The 20,507-nt window shown below is 43.0% G+C and overlaps 1 pseudogene; it reads right to left on the bottom strand.

The window, feature by feature from the left end:
* Nucleotides 1-19,227: 19,227 nt before the first annotated feature.
* LOC121000089 lies at nt 19,228-19,403 on the bottom strand (annotated as a pseudogene).
* Between the last annotated feature and the right edge of the window lie 1,104 nt (nt 19,404-20,507).

The following is a 20,507-nucleotide window of genomic DNA, read 5'->3' as shown; positions in this document are numbered from 1 at the left end:
TGGAAACGCTTGCATCAAGCATGCCGAAACAAATTTTGGAAGTTATAAACAATAACGGCGGAGCTACTCATTACTGAGTTCATGTTTGGAAATTGGATTTCTGTTTTGGGGGGGTTTCGTTTTTTTTTGGAGGTGTGGTCCTAAACGTTTGATCAGCTGAAAAACAGCTTGTTTCAGTTTATTTGTTGTTTTCATTAAATTGAATGCTCAGAAAAGGTTTTGTCTCACTCCCATTTCTTCTTGTTCCATGTTGAAGCTCTACTTGGAACCTTGTTAAGATCCAGCCATGCTAAAAATGATTTTTTGAAATTTTTCAAGTGGTCTTAAACTTTTGATCAGGACTGTATGTCTAACTTCCTCTGTCATGACCGGGTTAATTAGGGAATCTGTAGCAGCTGGAGTTACTAATGGCAGCTTAAGAGAGTGTACGAGCTCTTTGATATGTGTCTGTCTGATATTCTCTAGATCTGGGGTTTTTGTTTGGTTATGATTGTATAGTGCCACATAGAATTCTTTTAAGGCTTTTGCTATATCATGTGTATCCTGGGTAAACACGGCCATCTGTTCTTCTTATTTTGGGGATGTATGTTACATTCCTGGCCTTTTTAAGCAATGAGGACATTAGCTTACCCCCTTTGTTACCGTGGGCGTATACATTATGTTGGAAATTTAACATCTGTTTCCCTACCTTCTGAGTTAAGAGTTTGTTACGTTGTAATCTGAGCTCTGTGAGTACACCTTGTTTCTCCCTGCTTGAAGAGAGTTTGTTTATCTTTTCCACCGTAGCTATTTGGGCTAACAGTGAACCTAAGGCCTTTTGCTGCTCCCCTTTTACCCTGGTACCCGATGAAATAAAGCAGGCATGGCCAACCTGAGGCTCTCCAGCTGTTGCAAAACTACAACTCCCAGCATGCTCAGACTGCCTACAGCTATCAGCCTGCAGCAGGGCATGGTGGGAGTTGTAGTTTTACAACAGCTGGAGAGCCGCAGGTTGGCCATGCCTGAAATAAAGCATCCCCTGGCATATGCCTTATGGGCTTCCCATATGATGGGGGGTGAGCTGTGTGCGGTGGAGTTAACTCCAAAATACAATTCTAATTGGGTCCTGACCTGTTCAAAATGCAGCCTATTATTCAGCAGGGATTTATTGAGTCTCCAGTTCCACTCCCTTCTTGGTAGTAAGGCCAGGACGAGATTCGCGTGGTAAGGTGCGTGGTCAGAAATGGTGATGTTCCCAATCTCGGCGGCACTAGAGATAGGCATAAGAGAAATGGATATTAATATATGATCTAATCTCTGGTAGGAACCATGTGGGTTGGAGTAGAAGGAGTAGTCTTTAACTGTGGGGTTGAGGCTTCTCCATATGTCTATCAGATGTAGATGGTGAAGTTTTCTATGAAGCTTACTTATGTGTTTCTGCGCAATGTGTGATTTGGATGTGGATGAGTCTATCTCGGGATTTAAAACTAGACATGTCCCGAACTATTCGCCGGCAAACAGTTCCCGGCGAACATATGCAATGTTCGGTCCGCTCCCTTTTCGTCATCATTGAGTAAACTTTGAACATGTACCTCACAGTCAGCAGACACATTCCAGCCAATCAGCATCATACCCTCCCTCCCAGATCCTCCCACCTCCTGGACAGCATCCATTTTAGATTCATTCGGAAGCTCCATTCTTAGTGAGAGGAGGGACAGTGTAGCTGCTGCTGATTTAATAGGGAAATCAATAGCTAGGCTAGTGTATTCAGTATCCTCTACAGTCCTGAAAGACTCATCTGATCTTTGCTGTAAGGACAGCACCCCAAAAAGCCCTTTTTAGGGCTAGAACATCAGTCTGCTTTTTTTAACCTGTATAATCGAATTGCAATTGCCTGCCAGTGTGTATGTCAGGCTCACAGCGTATACTGTGCCCACTTGCCCAGTGCCACCACTCATATCTGGTGTCACAGTAGCTTGCATTTAAAAAAAAAAAAAAACTTTTTGGACTGTGTGAAATAATAGCAGTCAGTTGCCTGCACGCGTGTGTGTGTTTCAGGCCCTGCAAGTGCATAGTGTCAGCAGCGCAACTCATATCTGGTGTCACAGTAGATTACATTTAAAAAAAGAAATTAATAAATTGACTGTGAAATAATAGCAGTCAGTTGCCTGCACGTGTGTGTGTGTGTGTGTTTCGTGCCCTGCAAGTGCATAGTGTCACCAGCGCAACTGAAATCTTGTGTCACAGTAGATTACATTAAAAAATATATATATATTTTGACTGTAAATAAATAGCAGTCAGTTGCCTGCATGTGTGAGTGTGTTTAAGGCCCTGCAAGTGCATAGTGTCACCAGCGCAACTCATATCTGGTGTCACAGTAGATTACATAAAAAAAAAAAAGCAATTTTGACTATGAATAAATAGCAGTCAGTTGCCTGCACATGTGTGTGTGTTTAAGGCCCTGCAAGTGCATAGTGTCACCAGCACAACTCATATCTGGTGTCACAGTAGATTACATTAAAAAAAAATTAAAAAATTTGACTGTGAAATAATAGCAGTCAGTTGCCTGCATGTGTGTATGTGTGTGTGTTTAAGGCCCTGCAAGTGCATAGTGTTACCAGCACAACTCAAATCCTGTGTCACAGTAGATTACATTTAAAAAATAATAATTTTCACTATGAATTAATAGCAGTCAGTTGCCTGAACGTGTGTGTGTGTTTAAGGCCCTGCAAGTGCATAGTGTCAGCAGCGCAACTCATATCTGGTGTCACAGTAGATTACATTTAAAAAAATAAAAAAATTTGACTGTGAAATAATAGCAGTCAGTTGCCTGCACTTGTGTGTGTGTTTTAGGCCCTGCAAGTGCATAGTGTCACCAGCGCAACTCATATCTGGTGTCACAGTAGATTGCATTTTTTTTAAAACAACAATTTTGACTGTGAAATAATAGCAGTCAGATGCCTACACGGGTGTGTGTGTTTTGTGCCCTGCAAGTGCATAGAGTCACCAGCGCAACTCATATCTGGTGTCACAGTAGATTACATTAAAAAAAATAAAAAAAATTGACTGTGAAATAATAGCAGTCAGTTGCCTGCACGTGTGTGTGTGTTTTAGGCCCTGCAAGTGCATAGTGTCACCAGCGCAACTCATATCTGGTGTCACAGTAGATTACATAAAAAAATAAAAATAAATTTGACTGAAATAATAGCAGTCAGTTGCCTGCACGTGTGTGTGTGTTTAAGGTCCTGCAAGAGCATAGTGTTACCAGCGCAACTCAAATCTTGTGTCACAGTAGATTACATTTAAAAAAAAACTATTTTGACTGTGAATTATTAGCAGTCAGTTGCCTGCACGTGTGTGTGTGTGTGTTTAAGTGTTTAAGGCCCTGCAAGAGCATAGTGTCACCAGCGCAACTCATATCTGGTGTCACAGTAGATTACATTTAAAAAAATAAAATAATTTTGACTGTGAAATAATAGCAGTCAGTTGCCTGCATGTGTGTGTGTGTTTTAGGCCCTGCAAGTGCATAGTGTCACCAGCGCAACTCATATCTGGTGTCACAGTAGATTGCATTTTTAAAAAAACAACAATTTTGACTGTGAAATAATAGCAGTCAGTTGCCTGCACGTGTGTGTGTGTGTTTTGTGCCCTGCAAGTGCATAGAGTCACCAGCGCAACTCAAATCTTGTGTCACAGTAGATTACATTTTTAAAAAAAAAACAATTTTGACTGTGAATAAATAGCAGTCAGTTGCCTGCACGTGTGTGTGTTTAAGGCCCTGCAAGTGCATAGTGTCACCAGCGCAACTCATATCTGGTGTCACAGTAGATTACATAAAAAAATATATATATTTTGACTGTGAAATAATAGCAATCAGTTACCTGCACGTGTGTGTGTGTGTGTGTGTTTTAGGCCCTGCAAGTGCATAGTGTAACCAGCGCAACTCATATCTGGTGTCACAGTAGATTACATAAAAAAATAAAATAAAATTTTGACTGTGAAATAATAGCAGTCAGTTTCCTGCACGTGTGTGTGTGCTTAAGGCCCTGCAAGTGCATAGTGTCACCAGCGCAGCTCATATCTGGTGTCACAGTAGATTACATAAAAAAAAAATATTATATTTTGACTGTGAAATAATAGCAGTCAGTTACCTGCACGTGTGTGTGTTTAAGGCCCTGCAAGTGCATAGTGTCACCAGCGCAACTCATATCTGGTGTCACAGTAGATTACATAAAAAAAAAATATATATTTTGACTGTGAAATAATAGCAATCAGTTACCTGCACGTGTGTGTGTGTTTAAGGCCCTGCAAGTGCATAGTGTAACCAGCGCAACTCATATCTGGTGTCACAGTAGATTACATAAAAAAATAAAATAAAATTTTGACTGTGAAATAATAGCAGTCAGTTTCCTGCACGTGTGTGTGTGTTTAAGCCCTGCAAGTGCATAGTGTCACCAGCGCAGCTCATATCTGGTGTCACAGTAGATTACATTAAAAAAATATATTATATTTTGACTGTGAAATAATAGCAGTCAGTTACCTGCACGTGTGTGTGTTTAAGGCCCTGCAAGTGCATAGTGTCACCAGCGCAACTCATATCTGGTGTCAAGGTAGATTACATAAAAAAATTAAATAAAATTTTGACTGTGAAATAATAGCAGTCAGTTGCCTGCACGTGTGTGTGTGTTTAAGGCCCTGCAAGTGCATAGTGTCACCAGCGCAACTCAAATCTTGTGTCACAGTAGATTACATTTAAATAAAATCAATTTTGACTGTGAATAAATAGCAGTCAGTTGCCTGCACGTGTGTGTGTGTTTAAGGCCCTGCAAGTGCATAGTGTCACCAGCGCAAATCATATCTGGTGTCACAGTAGATTACATTTAAAAAAATAATAATATTTTGACTGTGAAATAATAGCAGTCAGTTGCCTGCATGTGTGTGTGTGTTTTAGGCCCTGCAAGTGCATAGTGTCACCAGCACAACTCATATCTGGTGTCACAGTAGATTACATTTAAAAAAAAAAAACAATTTTGACTGTGAAATAATAGCAGTCAGTTGCCTGCACGTGTGTGTGTTTCGTGCCCTGCAAGTGCATAGTGTCACCAGCGCAACTCAAATCTTGTGTCACAGTAGATTACATTTTTAAAAAAAAACTATTTTGACTGTGAATAAATAGCAGTCAGTTGCCTGCATGTGTGTGTGTGTTTATGGCCCTGCAAGTGCATAGTGTCACCAGCGCAACTCATATTTGGTGTCACAGTAGATTACATTTAAAAAAAAACAACAATTTTGACTGTGAATAAATAGCAGTCAGTTGCCTGCACGTGTGTGTGTGTGTGTGTGTTTAAGGCCCTGCAACTGCATAGTGTCACCAGCGCAACTCATATCTGGTGTCACAGTAGATTACATTAAGAAAATATATATATTTTGACTGTGAAATAATAGCAGTCAGTTGCCTGCACGTGTGTGTGTGTGTGTGTGTGTTTCGTGCCCTGCAAGTGCATAGTGTAACCAGCACAACTCATATTTGGTGTCACAGTAGATTACATTAAAAAAAAAAAATATTTTTTTGGACTGTGAAAAAATAGCAGTCAGTTGTCTGCACGTGTGTGTATGTTTAAGGCCCTGCAAGTGCATAGTGTCACCAGCGCAACTCATATCTGGTGTCACAGTAGATTACATTTAAAAAAATAATATTTTGACTGTAAAATAATAGCAGTCAGTTACCTGCACGTGTGTGTGTGTTTAAGGCCCTGCAAGTGCATAGTGTCACCAGCGCAACTCATATCTGGTGTCACAGTAGATTACATTTAAAAAAAAACTATTTTGACTGTGAATAAATAGCAGTCAGTTGCCTGCATGTGTGTGTGTGTTTATGGCCCTGCAAGTGCATAGTGTCACCAGCACAACTCATATCTGGTGTCACAGTAGATTACATTTAAAAAAACAAAACAATTTTGACTGTGAAATAATAGCAGTCAGTTGCCTGCACGTGTGTGTGTTTCGTGCCCTGCAAGTGCATAGTGTCACCAGCGCAACTCAAATCTTGTGTCACAGTAGATTACATTTTTAAAAAAAAACTATTTTGACTGTGAATAAATAGCAGTCAGTTGCCTGCATGTGTGTGTGTGTTTATGGCCCTGCAAGTGCATAGTGTCACCAGCGCAACTCATATTTGGTGTCACAGTAGATTACATTTAAAAAAAAACAACAATTTTGACTGTGAATAAATAGCAGTCAGTTGCCTGCACGTGTGTGTGTGTGTTTAAGGCCCTGCAACTGCATAGTGTCACCAGCGCAACTCATATCTGGTGTCACAGTAGATTACATTAAGAAAATATATATATTTTGACTGTGAAATAATAGCAGTCAGTTGCCTGCACGTGTGTGTGTGTGTGTGTGTGTGTGTGTTTCGTGCCCTGCAAATGCATAGTGTTACCAGCACAACTCATATTTGGTGTCACAGTAGATTACATTAAAAAAAAACCAATTTTGACTGTGAATAAATAGCAGTCAGTTGCCTGCACGTGTGTGTGTGTTTAAGGCCCTGCAAGTGCATAGTGTCACCAGCGCAACTCAAATCTTGTGCTACAGTAGATTACATAAAAAATAAAAATAAAATTTGGACTGTGAATAAATAGCAGTCAGTTGCCTGCACGTGTGTGTGTGTGTTTAAGGCCCTGCAAGTGCATAGTGTCACCAGCGCAACTCATATCTGGTGTCAAGGTAGATTACATTTAAAAAAACAAAACAATTTTGACTGTGAATTAATAGCAGTCAGTTGCCTGCACGTGTGTGTGTGTTTAAGGCCCTGCAAGTGCATAGTGTCACCAGCACAACTCATATCTGGTGTCACAGTAGATTACATAAAAAAAGAAAATAAATTTTTTTGGACTGTGAAAAAATAGCAGTCAGTTGTCTGCACGTGTGTGTATGTTTAAGGCCCTGCAAGTGCATAGTGTCACCAGCGCAACTCATATCTGGTGTCACAGTAGATTACATTTAAAAAAATAATATTTTGACTGTAAAATAATAGCAGTCAGTTACCTGCACGTGTGTGTGTGTTTAAGGCCCTGCAAGTGCATAGTGTCATCAGCACAACTCATATCTGGTGTCACAGTAGATTACATTTAAAAAAATAATAATAATTTTGACTGTGAATAAATAGCAGTCAGTTGCCTGCACGTGTGTGTGTGTTTAAGGCCCTGCAAGTGCATAGTGTCACCAGCGCAATTCATATCTGGTGTCACAGTAGATTACATAAAAAAAACAAAAAAATATTTTGACTGTGAATAAATAGCAGTCAGTTGCCTGCACGTGTGTGTGTGTTTAAGGCCCTGCAAGTGCATAGTGTCACCAGCGGAACTCATATCTGGTGTCACAGTAGATTACATTTAAAAAAATAATTATTTTTGACTGTGAATAAATAGCAGTCAGTTGCCTGCACTTGTGTGTGTGTTTAAGGCCCTGCAAGTGCATAGTGTCACCAGCGCAACTCATATCTGGTGTCACAGTAGCTTGCATGCATAGTACAACTAAACTAATCTAAAAAAATGACAGGCAGAGGCAGGCCACCCCGCAGGGCCGTCGTGGTGCTGTCATTCTCTTTGGCCCTAGAATAATGCACAGTGTTCAGAGGCCACGTACCCTGCACGTGTGTGTGTGTTTCATGCCCTGCAAGTGCATAGTGTCACCAGCGCAACTCATGTCTGGTTTCACAGGAGATTACATTTTAAAAAAATTGACTGTGAATAAATAGCAGTCAGTTGCCTGCACGTGTGTGTGTGTTTAACCACCTTAGCTCCCCTAGCTTAAACCCCCTTAATGACCAGACTACTTTTTACAATTCTGCACTACATTACTTTCACGGCTTATTGCTCGGTCATACAACTTACCACCCAAATGAATTTTAACTCCTTTTCTTCTCACTAATAGAGAATTTCATTTGGTGGTATTTCATTGCTGCTGACATTTTTACTTTTTTTGATATTAATCAAAATTGACCGAAATTTTTTCAAAAAAATGAATTTTTTCACTTTCTGTTGTAAAATTTTTCAAATAAAACTACATTTCTATATACATTTTTCTCAAAATTTATTGTTCTACATGTCTTTGATTTAAAAAAATGCAATAAGTGTATATTTATTGGTTTGGTTAAAAGTTATAGCGTTTACAAACTATGGTGCAAAAAAATGTATTTACGCACTTTGACTTTCTGAGCACCTGTCATGTTTCCTGAGGTTCTACAATGCCCAGACAGTAGAAACACCCCACAAATGCCCCTATTTCAGAAAGTAGACACCCTAAGGTATTCGCTGATGGGCATAGTGAGTTCATGGAAGTTTTAATTTTTTGTCACAAGTTAGCGGAAAATGATTTATTTTATTTTTTTCTTACAAAGTCTCATATTCCACTAACTTTTGACAAAAAATGTGGGGGGTTGAGTCAGCACAACCTGCCTGCAGGTGCAGATCACTATGGCGAAATACATATACAAACGGAAAATGCAAATGTGATCGCACACTGCATCCAGCACTCTGCCCTCCATGCTGGATGAGACATTGGTTTATATTTTGGCCAAAGCATAGTAAGCCACTCACCGCGTCAAGGTCGTCTCAATTGAGTGGTCCCTAACTCTTGTTCCTACCTGTTCATGGGCCATGACAGCCACATAAAATCCAGGGAATGCAGGTCAGCATGCAAGCCAAGTACACTTTGCTTGTAACCCCGTCCGGTGCCATTACAGCTTTCATCGGATCCAGGGATGCAAGTACCAACATGCATGCTGAACCCACCATATACTTCTCCTGGAGCCAGATGGCTAATGGTAGGTTCTATATAAGCAGACTCAGTTTTATACTGACTTTAAAACCAGCCTCCAGGACAGATTGACTGGTCAGGTGTGCTTGACTCAAAGGAGATCGCCACGCCTCCAATATATGCTACAAAGAAAAAAAGTGGGGGGTTTTATGTGGCTGTCATGGCCCATGAACAGGTAGGAACAAGAGTTAGGGACCACTCAATTGAGACGACCTTGACGCGGTGAGTGGCTTACTATGCTTTGGCCAAAATATAAACCAATGTCTCATCCAGCATGGAGGGCAGAGTGCTGGATGCAGTGTGCGATCACATTTGCATTTTCCGTTTGTATATGTATTTCGCCATAGTGATCTGCACCTGCAGGCAGGTTGTGCTGACTCAACCCCCCACTTTTTTTCTTTGTAGCATATATTGGAGGCGTGGCGATCTCCTTTGAGTCAAGCACACCTGACCAGTCAATCTGTCCTGGAGGCTGGTTTTAAAGTCAGTATAAAACTGAGTCTGCTTATATAGAACCTACCATTAGCCATCTGGCTCCAGGAGAAGTATATGGTGGGTTCAGCATGCATGTTGGTATTGCATCCCTGGATCCGATGAAAGCTGTAATGGCACCGGACGGGGTTACAAGCAAAGTGTACTTGGCTTGCATGCTGACCTGCATTCCCTGGATTTTATGTGGCTGTCATGGCCCATGAACAGGTAGGAACAAGAGTTAGGGACCACTCAATTGAGACGACCTTGACGCGGTGAGTAGCTTACTATGCTTTGGCCAAAATATAAACCAATGTCTCATCCAGCATGGAGGGCAGAGTGCTGGATGCAGTGTGCGATCACATTTGCATTTTCCGTTTTCACAAAAAATAAAATTTTACATGAACTCGCCATGCCCCTCACAAAATACCTTGGGGTGTCTTCTTTCCAAAATGGGGTCACTTGTCGGGTATTTATACTGCCCTGGCATTTTAGGGGACCTAAAGCGTGAGAAGTAGTTTGGAATCCAAATGCGTAAAAAATGCCCTGTGAAATCTTAAAGGTACTCATTGGAATTTGGGCCCCTTTGCACACCTGTGCTGCAAAAAAGTGTCACACATGTGGTATCGCCGTACTCAGGAGAAGTAGGGCAATGTGTTTTGGGGTGTCTTTTTACATATACCCATGCTGAGTGAGAGAAATATCTCTGTAAAAGACAACTTTTCCCATTTTTTTTATACAAAGTTGTCATTTTACCGAGATATTTCTCTCATCCAGCATGGGTATATGTAAAAATACACACCAAAACACATTTCCCTACTTCTCCTATGTACGGCGATACCACATGTGTGACACTTTTTTGCAGCCTAGGTGCACAAAGGGGCCCAGATTCCAATGAGTATCTTTAGGATTTCACAGGGCATTTTTTACGCATTTGGATTCCAAACTACTTCTCACGCTTTAGGGCCCCTAAAATGCCAGGGCAGTATAAATACCCCACAAGTGACACCATTTTGGAAAGAAGACACCTCAAGGTATTCCGTGAGGGGCATGGCGAGTTCCTAGAATATATTTTTTTGGGCACAAGTTAGCGGAAAATGTTTTTTTTTTTTCTTACAAAGTCTCATATTCCACTAACTTGTGACAAAAAATAAAATTTTACATGAACTCGCCATGCCCCTCACAAAATACCTTGGGGTGTCTTCTTTCCAAAATGGGGTCACTTGTGGGGTATTTATACTGCCCTGGCATTTTAGGGGACCTAAAGCGTGAGAAGTAGTTTGGAATCCAAATACGTAAAAAAATACCCTGTGAAATCCTAAAAGTACTCATTGGAATTTGGGCCCCTTTGCACACCTAGGCTGCAAAAAAGTGTCACACATGTCATATTGCCGTACTCAGAAGAAGTAGGGCAATGTGTTTTGGGGTGTATTTTTACTTATACCCATACTGTGTGAGAAAAATATCTCTGTAAATGACAACTTTTCCCATTTTCTTATACAAAGTTGTCAACTTACAGAGATATTTCTCTCACCCAGCATGGGTATATGTAAAAAGACTTTTTTACAGCCAAGATGCGCAAAGGGGCCGAAAGTCCAACGAGTACCTTTTAGGAGGGCATTTTTAGGCATTTGGATTCCAGACTTCTTCTCACGCTTTAGGGCCCCTAAAATGCCAGGGCAGTATAAATATCCCACATGTGACCCCATTTTGGAAAGAAGACACCCCAAGGTATTCCGTGGGGGGCATGGCGAGTTCATAGAAGATTTATTTTTTTTGGCACAAGTTAGCGGAAATTTTTATATTTTTTTTTTTCTCACAAAGTCTCCCTTTCCGCTAACTTGTGACAAAAAGCTCAATCTTTCATAGACTCACTATGCCCCTCAGCGAATACCTTGGGGTGTCTTCTTTCCAAAATGGGGTCATTTGTGGGGTGTTTGTACTGCCCTGGCATTTGAGGGTCTCCGCAATCATTATATGTATGGCCAGCATTAGGAGTTTCTGCTATTCTCCTTAGGCCTCATGCACACGACCGTTGTTTGGGTCCGCATCCGAGCCGCCCTTTTGGCGGCTCGGATGTGGACACATTTATTTCAATGGGGCCGCAAAAGATGCGGACAGCACTCCGTGTGCTGTCCGCATCCGTGGCTCCGTTCCGCGGCCCCGCTAAAAAAATATAACATGTCCTATTCTTGTCCGTGTTTTGCGGTCAAGAATAGTCATTTATATTGCCGGCGCCCGTTCCGCAAATTGCGGAAGTCAACACGGACCGCAAAAAAACGGCACGGTCGTGTGCATGAGGCCTTATATTGAGCATACGGGTAATGAGATTTTTTTTTTCGTTCAGCCTCTGGGCTGAAAGAAAAAATGAACGCCACAGATTTCTTCATTCACATAGGTCAATGTGGATGAAAAAATCTCTGCCAAAAAATATGCAAAAAAAAAAAAAAGCTGCGATCGCTAATAAAGATCCATAAAGCTCAAAAGTGATCTTTATAGTGCCGCAGAGATTTTACGGTGTTTTTGCAGAAAAAAACAATATTTATGTCACTGCGGTGGGGCGGACTGAACGCAAGTGTGCTCACAAGATCAGGCCTGATCGGGCGAATACTGCGTTTTTTGTAGAGCCTAAGGTGACCCTAATGTACTGATATACAGTACAGACCAAAAGTTTGGACACACCTTCTCATTTATTGAGTTTTCTTTATTTTCATGACTATGAAAATTGTAGATTCACACTGAAGGCATCAAAACTATGAATTAACACATGTGGAATTATATACATAACAAACAAGTGTGAAACAACTGAAAATATGTCATATTCTAGGTTCCTCAAAGTAGCCACCTTTTGCTTTGATTACTGCTTTGGACACTCTTGGCATTCTCTTGATGAGCTTCAAGAGGTAGTCCCCTGAAATGGTTTTAACTTCACAGGTGTGCCCTGTCAGGTTTAATAAGTGGGATTTCTTGCCTTATAAATGGGGTTGGGACCATCAGTTGCATTGAGGAGAAGTCAGGTGGATACACAGCTGATAGTCCTACTGAATAAACTGTTAGAATTTGTATTATGGCAAGAAAAAAGCAGCTAAGTAAAGAAAAACGAGTGGCCATCATTACTTTAAGAAATTAAGGTCAGTCAGTCAGCCAAAAAATTGGGAAAACTTTGAAAGTAAGGGCTATTTGACCATGAAGGAGAGTGATGGGGTGCTGCGCCAGATGACCTGGCCTCCACAGTCACCGGACCTGAACCCAATCGAGATGGTTTGGGGTGAGCTGGACCGCAGAGTGAAGGCAAAAGGGCCAACAAGTGCTAAGCTTCTCTGGGAACTCCTTCAAGACTGTTGGAAGACCATTTCAGGGGACTACCTCTTGAAGCTCATCAAGAGAATGCCAAGAGTGTGCAAAGCAGTAATCAAAGCAAAAGGTGGCTACTTTGAAGAACCTAGAATATGACATATTTTCAGTTGTTTCACACTTGTTTGTTATGTATATAATTTCACATGTGTTAATTCATAGTTGTGATGCCTTTATAGTCATGAAAATAAAGAAAACTCTTTGAATGAGAACGTGTGTCCAAACATTTGGTATGTACTGTAGATCTGATTGCGATCAGTCTTGATCACTTCCAGATACTATATAGTACTAGTGCTGATTAGTGACAGCGATGACGCTAATCAGCGACCAATCAGTGACTGCGGTGCGGTGGGCGCTAACTACCTAACAAGTGGCTAACTAACTGGCGGTGATAAGAAACCCTTAGCCCCCATTCACACGTCCGCAATTCTGTTCCGCATTTTGTGAAACGGAATTGCGGACCCATTCATTTCTATGGGGACAAACTTTGTCCCGCTCGGATCCGGAATTGCGGATCTGCAGATCCTCGTCCGCACTTCCGTTCCTGCAAAAATATAGAACATGTCTTATTCTTGTCCAAATTGCGGACAAGAAAAGGCATTTTCTATATAGTTCTGGCAATGTGCGGATCCGCAAAACACATACGAACGTCTGAATGGAGCCTTACAGGGGGGTGATCAATGACAGGGGGGTGATCAGGGAGTCTATATGGGGTGATCAGGGGTTAATAAGTGACAGGGGGGGTGTAGTATAGTGCGGTGCTTGGTGTTACTTACAGAGCTGCCTGTGTCCTCTGGTGGTCGATCCAAGCAAAAGGGACCACCAGAGGACCAGGTAGCAGGTATATCAGATGCTGTTAACAAAACAGCGTCTGATATACCTTTCAGGGGTTAACAAAATCGCATCTACAGCGAATGAACGCCGCTGGCAGGCTGTAGATCAACTCGTTTACCTCCCGATCCTGTGAACGCGCACTCCTGTGTGTGCGCGTTCACATGAAATCTCGCGTCTCGCGAGATGACGCACCGATGCGTCAAGGAGGAATAACCCGGCCGCCCGCAGGACGCATCCCTGTGTTAGGCGGTCGGGAGCTGGTTAAGGCCCTGCAAGTGCATAGTGTCACCAGCGCAACTCATATCTGGTGTCACAGTAGCTTGCACGCATAGTACATCTAAACTAATCTAAAAAAAATGACAGGCAGAGGCAGGCCACCGCGCAGGGGCCGTCGTGGTCGTGGTGCTGTGCTGTGATTCCATTTGGCCCTAGAATAATGCCCAGTGTTCAGAGGCCACATACCCTGAACTCGAAAAGTTCTGAGGACATAGTTGACTGGCTAACACAGGACACCCAATCTTCGACAGCTTCCGCTCGCAACCTTGATGCACCATCCTCCTCCAGCTCAGCTTCGGGCACCTCTCAAGTTACCACTCGCCTGCCTGCCGCCACCACCAACACTAGCACCACAGCTGCTTCACTTGATCTGTCAGAGGAGTTATTTACACATCAGTTGGAAGAAATGAGTGATGCGCAACCATTATTGCCAGAGGATGTAGATAACAGGGATATATCTCAGTCAGGCAGCATTACACACATGGACGGCCGGTGTGATGATGATGATGTTGTACCCGCTGCTGCTTCCTTTGCTGAGTTGTCAGATACAAGTGAAGCGGTTGATGATGGCGATGTGTCCGTGGATGTCACGTGGGTGCACGCTCGAAGAGAAGAAGAACAGGGGGAAAGTACAGATGGGGAGACAGAGAGGAGGAGGAGACGAGTTGGAAGCAGGGGGAGGTCGTTGCAAGGAGCTAGTGGCACAGTCAGACAGCATGCATCGGCACCCGGGGTCAGCCAGACAGCACGCCAATCGACGCATGCTGTTGCCACCACCAGAATGACGTCATTGCAGAGATCAGCAGTGTGGCATTTTTTTTGTGTGTCTGCCTCTGACACCAGCGATGCCATTTGCAACCTGTGCCAAAAGAAACTGAGTTGTGGGAAGTCCAACACCCACCTAGGTACAACTGTTTTGCGAAGGCACATGATCTCAAATCACAAATGCCTTTGGGATCAACACATGAGTAGTGATGAGCGGGAGGTGCCATATTCGATTTTGCGATATTTTGCAAATATTCAATTGAATATTCGTATTATATTTGTCGAAATCTAATATTCGTAATTATTTCATTTATCGTGAATAATATGCGATTAAATTAATCGTACGATTTTTATTTTATTTTCTGCATAAGGCAACGTTCCTATGACTATGGCTAGGCTAATATGTGTATTTTACGAATATTCTTAATATTGCTCGAACTTAGTCTTTTAGAATATTAGTAATATTCTAAAAGACGAAGTTAGAGCAATATTACGAATTTTCGTAAAATACACATATAGATTGTAATTTAGCTAATATAGTGCTATAATCCTTTTTTTTTTCTCAAATTTTTTGTGCCTCTTCTGAACTTCAGTTTTGGAAAATATGTACACTATTAAAAAAATTACTATAGCAGTATATTAGCTAAATTACAATCTATATGTGTATTTTACGAATATTCTAAATATTGCTCTAACTTCGTCTTTTAGAATATTCGTAATATTCTAAAAGACGGAGTGAGAGCAATATTACGAATATTCTAAAAGACGAAGTTAGAGCAATATTAAGAATATTCGTAAAATACACATATAGATGGTAATTTAGCTAATATACTGCTAAAGTAATTTTTTTAATAGTGTACATATTTTCCAAAACTGAAGTTCAGAAGAGGCAAAAAAAGAGACAAAAAAAAAAAGGATTATAGCACTATATTAGCTAAATTACAATCTATGTGTATTTTACGAATATTCTTAATATTGCTCTAACTCCGTCTTTTAGAATATTACGAATATTCTAAAAGACGAAGTTAGAGCAATATTAAGAATATTCTAAAATACGAAGTTAGAGCAATAATATTCCACTTTGGCATACTGCTCCCTGACAAGCGTCCCCGTCACCATGGGAACGCCTGTGGGTTAGAATATACCATCGGATCTGAGGTTTTACGATCTCAGGGAAAACTCAAATCCGATGGTATTTTCTAACCCACAGGCGTTCCCATGGTGACGGGGACGCTTGTCGGGGTGTTTGTTCTATGCTGAAGTTGATTAAATAACGATTTTGTCATGCGCTCGGGCACACATATTAACCATTATGATTTTTCTGTTGTAATATTCGTGAACTCGAATATTATAACCAAGATTATTGGTTTCGATTAGAATAGGACGAATATTCAAAAATTGAATATACAGCAATATATTCTTTATTTCGAATATTCCGGTCCATCTGAAAACGTGATTCCTTCCAGCTTCAATTCAGTTGCTTGTGGGCCGATGGCTCATTGACCCACAAGCAAGAAGCAGGGAGGAATCCTATATTTTCAGATGAAAAAAAAAAAAAATACGAATATTCTATTTCGCGAATATATGGAACTATATTCAAAATATTCGCGAAATCTCGAAATTGCAATATTTGAAACTACACATGAGTACAAGCAGCACACAAACTCAAAGCCGCCATCCTCCTCCTGGTCCAGCATCTTCAGCCACGTCAACCACTGCTGTCCTCTTTGCCCCTTCTCAACCATCCGCCACTCCGTCTCTCGCCTTGAGCAGTTCCTGCTCATCTGCCCACAGTCAGGTGTCTGTCAAGGACATGTTTGAGCGTAAGAAGCCAATGTCACAAAGTTACCCCTTGCCCGGCGTCTGACAGCTGGCTTGTCGGAACTCTTAGCCCGCCAACTTTTACCATACAAGCTGGTGGAGTCTGAGGCCTTCCAAAAATTTGTAGCTATTGGGACACCGCAGTGGAAGGTACCCGGACGAAATTTCTTTGCACAAAAGGCATTCCCCAACCTGTACTCGATTGTGCAAAAGGAAGTGATGGCATGTCTGGCACTCAGTGTTGGGGCAAGGGTCCATCTGACTACTGATACCTGGTCTGCAAAGCACGGTCAGGGCAGGTATATCACGTACACTGCGCATTGGGTAAACCTGCTGACGGCTGCCAAGCATGGAATGCGTGGCTCTGCAGAGGAGTTGGTGACACCGCCACGACTTGCAAGCAGGCCTGCTGCCACCTCCTCTATTCCTCCTACTCCATCCTCTTCGCTTACCTCCTCAGCTGAGTCTTCTTCTGCTGCTGCGTCTTGCTCCACATCAACTGCACCCCCCCAGCTCCCCAGGGGCTATTCCACATCCCGGATACGACAGTGTCACGCCGTCTTGGGGTTGACTTGCCTGAAAGCAGAGAGTCACACCGGACAGCACTCCTGTCCGCCGTGAACGCACAGGTGGATCAGTGGCTGACTCCACACCAACTGGAGATCGGCAAAGTGGTGTGTGACAACGGAAGCAATTTGTTGCCGGCATTGAATTTGGGAAAGTTGACACATGTGCCGTGCATGGCACATGTGTTGAATCTGATTGTACAACGCTTTGTGCATAAGTACCCAGGCTTACAGAAGGTCCTCAAGCAGGCCAGGAAGGTGTGTAGCCATTTCAGGCATTCCTACACGGCCATGGCGCACTTTTCAGATATCCAGCGGCGAAACAACATGCCAGTGAGGCGCTTGATTTTTGACAGCCCGACACATTGGAATTCAACACTCCTAACGTTTGACCGCCTGCTCCAACAAGAAAAAGCCATCAACGAGTATTTGTATGACCGGGGTGCTAGGACAGCCTCTGCGGAGCTGGGAATTTTTTTGCCACGTTACTGGACGCTCATGCGCAATGCCTGTAGGCTCATGCGTCCTTTAGAGGAGGTGACAAACCTAGTCAGTCGCACCGACATCATCCCATTTGTTTTCTTCCTGGAGCGTGCTCTGCGAAGAGTGCTGGATCAGGCCATAGATGAGCGTGAAGAGGAAGAGGAAGAGTTGTGGTCACCATCACCACCAGAAACAGCGGCAACGCTGGAAGAGGAGTGTGAAGAAGAGGAGTCAAAGGAGGAATGTGGCTTTGAGGAGGAAGAGGCAGATCAACCACAGCAGGCATCCCAGGGTGCTTGTTGTCACCTATCTGGTACCCGTGGTGTTGTACGTGGCTGGGGGGAAGAACAGACTTTCAGTGAGATCACTGAGGATGAGGAACGGGACATGAGTAGCTCGGCATCCAACCTTGTGCAAATGGGGTCTTTCATGCTGTCGTGCCTGTTGAGGGACCCTCGTATAAAAAGGCTGAAGGAGAACGACCTGTACTGGGTGGCCACGCTACTAGACCCCCGGTATAAGCAGAAAGTGCCTGAAATGTTACCGAATTAGCGCAAGTCGGAAAGGATGCAGCAGTTCCAAAATAAATTAAAAAGTATGCTTTACACAGCGTATAAGGGTGATGTCACAGCACAGCGGGAATCTAACAGGGGAAGAGGTGAAAGTAATCCTCCTACCACGACCACACTGGCAAGGACAGGACGCTTTACAGACGTGATGTTGATGGAGGACATGCAGAACTTTTTAAGTCCTATGCATCGCCACAGCCCTTCGGGGTCCACCCTCAGAGAACAACTCGACCGACAGGTAGCAGACTACCTCGCCTTAACTGCAGATATCAACACTCTGAGGAGCGATGAACCCCTTGACTACTGGGTGTGCAGGCTTGACCTGTGGCCTGAGCTATTCCAATTTGTGATAGAACTTCTGGCCTGCCCCGCTTCAAGTGTCCTGTCAGAAAGGACCTTCCGTGTAGCAGGAGGTATTGTCACTGAGAAGAGAAGTCGCCTAGGTCAAAAAAGTCTAGATTACCTCACCTTTATTAAGATGAATGAGGCATGGATCCTGAAGGGACTGACAGTGGGCGATATATTTGACTAATAAATGCCTGGTGATGAGATGAGCTGCCTTGGGCTAAAAATGGTCCACACGCTGCTGTATTTTATCTCTGCATGCCGGATGACTTGCGTGACTTATCTGCCACCAACTAGGGTTCAACAATATCTAGTTTTTCAGGCATGTGTACATGCCTAATTTTTCTGGCCTCTGGTGCTGCACTGTGGCTGCAAAAACAAAACAAAAAAAGGCATATACATGTGTCAATTCCCCTTTGTGATCGTTACCTTGTTGTGGTGAAGGGGCTTGCGTATCACAATGAAGCGACCACCTCTATGAGTGTGTTGGCAATGGCAATGTTGGCACACCCCAGATGATAAGGTCGTTGCTTCATTGTGAACAGACCTAAAGCGATCGGCTGGATAATTTTGCATAGAAAAAACATTCATTTTCTTTGTGATCATCTAAGGTGATCATTAAAGCCTACTAGGCCAACAATGGGCCCACAGTGCAGAATCATTATTTTCTGGGTCACTTAACTGTCACTGAACTACCTCAGCACGACCATAGGCTTTGAAAAACCCCCATCGCCTGCAATCTCCCAAACGTGCGCACGAGCACAGTCATCACTACACCAAGATTGACGCATAGAGGAATAAAATTTATGTCATGAGTGTGTCAACTATTGACAACTCTTTGTGGTTGTCTAAAATCTATTCCATACACGTCCCCTGATAGGGGACATAACAGGGATTAAACTGATAGGAATAGTACTACTTAAACACACCACTCCTATCTGGTGGCACAGTACATTGCACGGCGCACGCGCAGTGCCCCATATTGAAAGTAGGAGGACCGACCAAGCATCTTTTTCCATCTCCCGGTTCCTAAAATCTATTCCATACACATCCCCTGATAGGGGACGTAACAGAGATTAAACTGTTAAGAACAGATTTTTTTAATAAAAAAAAAAAAGAGGACAGCCTCTGCGAAGCTGGGTATTTTTTGGCCGCGTTACTGAATGCTCATGCACAATGGCTGTAGGCTCATGCGTCCCTTTGCGGAGGTGACAAACCTGGTCAGTCAAACCCAAGGCAACATCATCAACCTCATCCCATATGCATTTTTTCTGGAGCGTGCCCTGCGAAGAGTGCTGGATCAGGCCGTAGATGAGCATGAAGAGGAAGAGTTGTGGTCACTATCACCACCAGAAACAGCCTTGTCGTCGTCGATTGCTGGATCTGCGGCAACGCAGAGAGAGGAGTCTGAAGAAGAGGAGTCAGAGGAGGAAGGTGGCTTTGAGGAGGTGGAAGACCAACCACAGCAGGCATCCCAGGGAGCTTGTTGTCACCTTTCGGGGACCCTTGGTGTTGTACGTGGCTGGGTGGAGGAAGAGACCTTCAATGATGTCAGTGAGGACAAGGAACGGGACATGGCTAGCTTGGTATCCAACCTTGTGCAAATGGGGAGTTTACGGTTGTGCAAATGGACTGTTTGCGGTTGTTTGCGGTGCGCTAAACGGGGAGTTTGGTCTGTCACTGTGAAGCGGGCGTAACCCTTACACTACCTGATCGATACAACATCATACCTGATGTTTTCAAGCACGTTATTCCAAACAATTTAGGAATGTTAGGTGATTTATGCCCTTTATGGATTAAAACCCGACTCTGCATCAACTACGTAATTTTCCATGGGAGTTTTGCCATGGATCCCCCTCCGGCATGCCACAGTCCAGGTGTTAGTCCCCTTGAAACAACTTTTCCATCACTATTGTGGCCAGAAAGAGTCCCTGTGGGTTTTAAAATTCGCCTGCCTATTGAAGTCTATGGCGGTTCGCCGGTTCGCCGGTTCGCGAACATTTGCGAAAATTCGCGTTCGCCGTTCGCGAACAGAAAATTTTATGTTCGCGACATCTCTATTTAAAACTAGGTTAAGGTCAGCACCCAAGATCACCGGCCCTTCCACAAAGAGTTTAATAGTATCTAAGGCTTTTAGGAGCCATTGTACAGTGGATGTGTCCTCAGCGTACAAGTTAGCTAGGGTGAATTTACGTGACGCTATTTCTCCCTTCAAAACTAGGAG

Source organism: Bufo bufo, chromosome 4 (genome assembly GCF_905171765.1).
Source record: "Bufo bufo chromosome 4, aBufBuf1.1, whole genome shotgun sequence".
NCBI classification, from domain to species: Eukaryota; Metazoa; Chordata; class Amphibia; order Anura; family Bufonidae; genus Bufo; species Bufo bufo.
The sequence above is the reverse complement of the archived record's forward strand: the minus strand, read 5'-3'. Positions and strand labels throughout refer to the sequence as shown.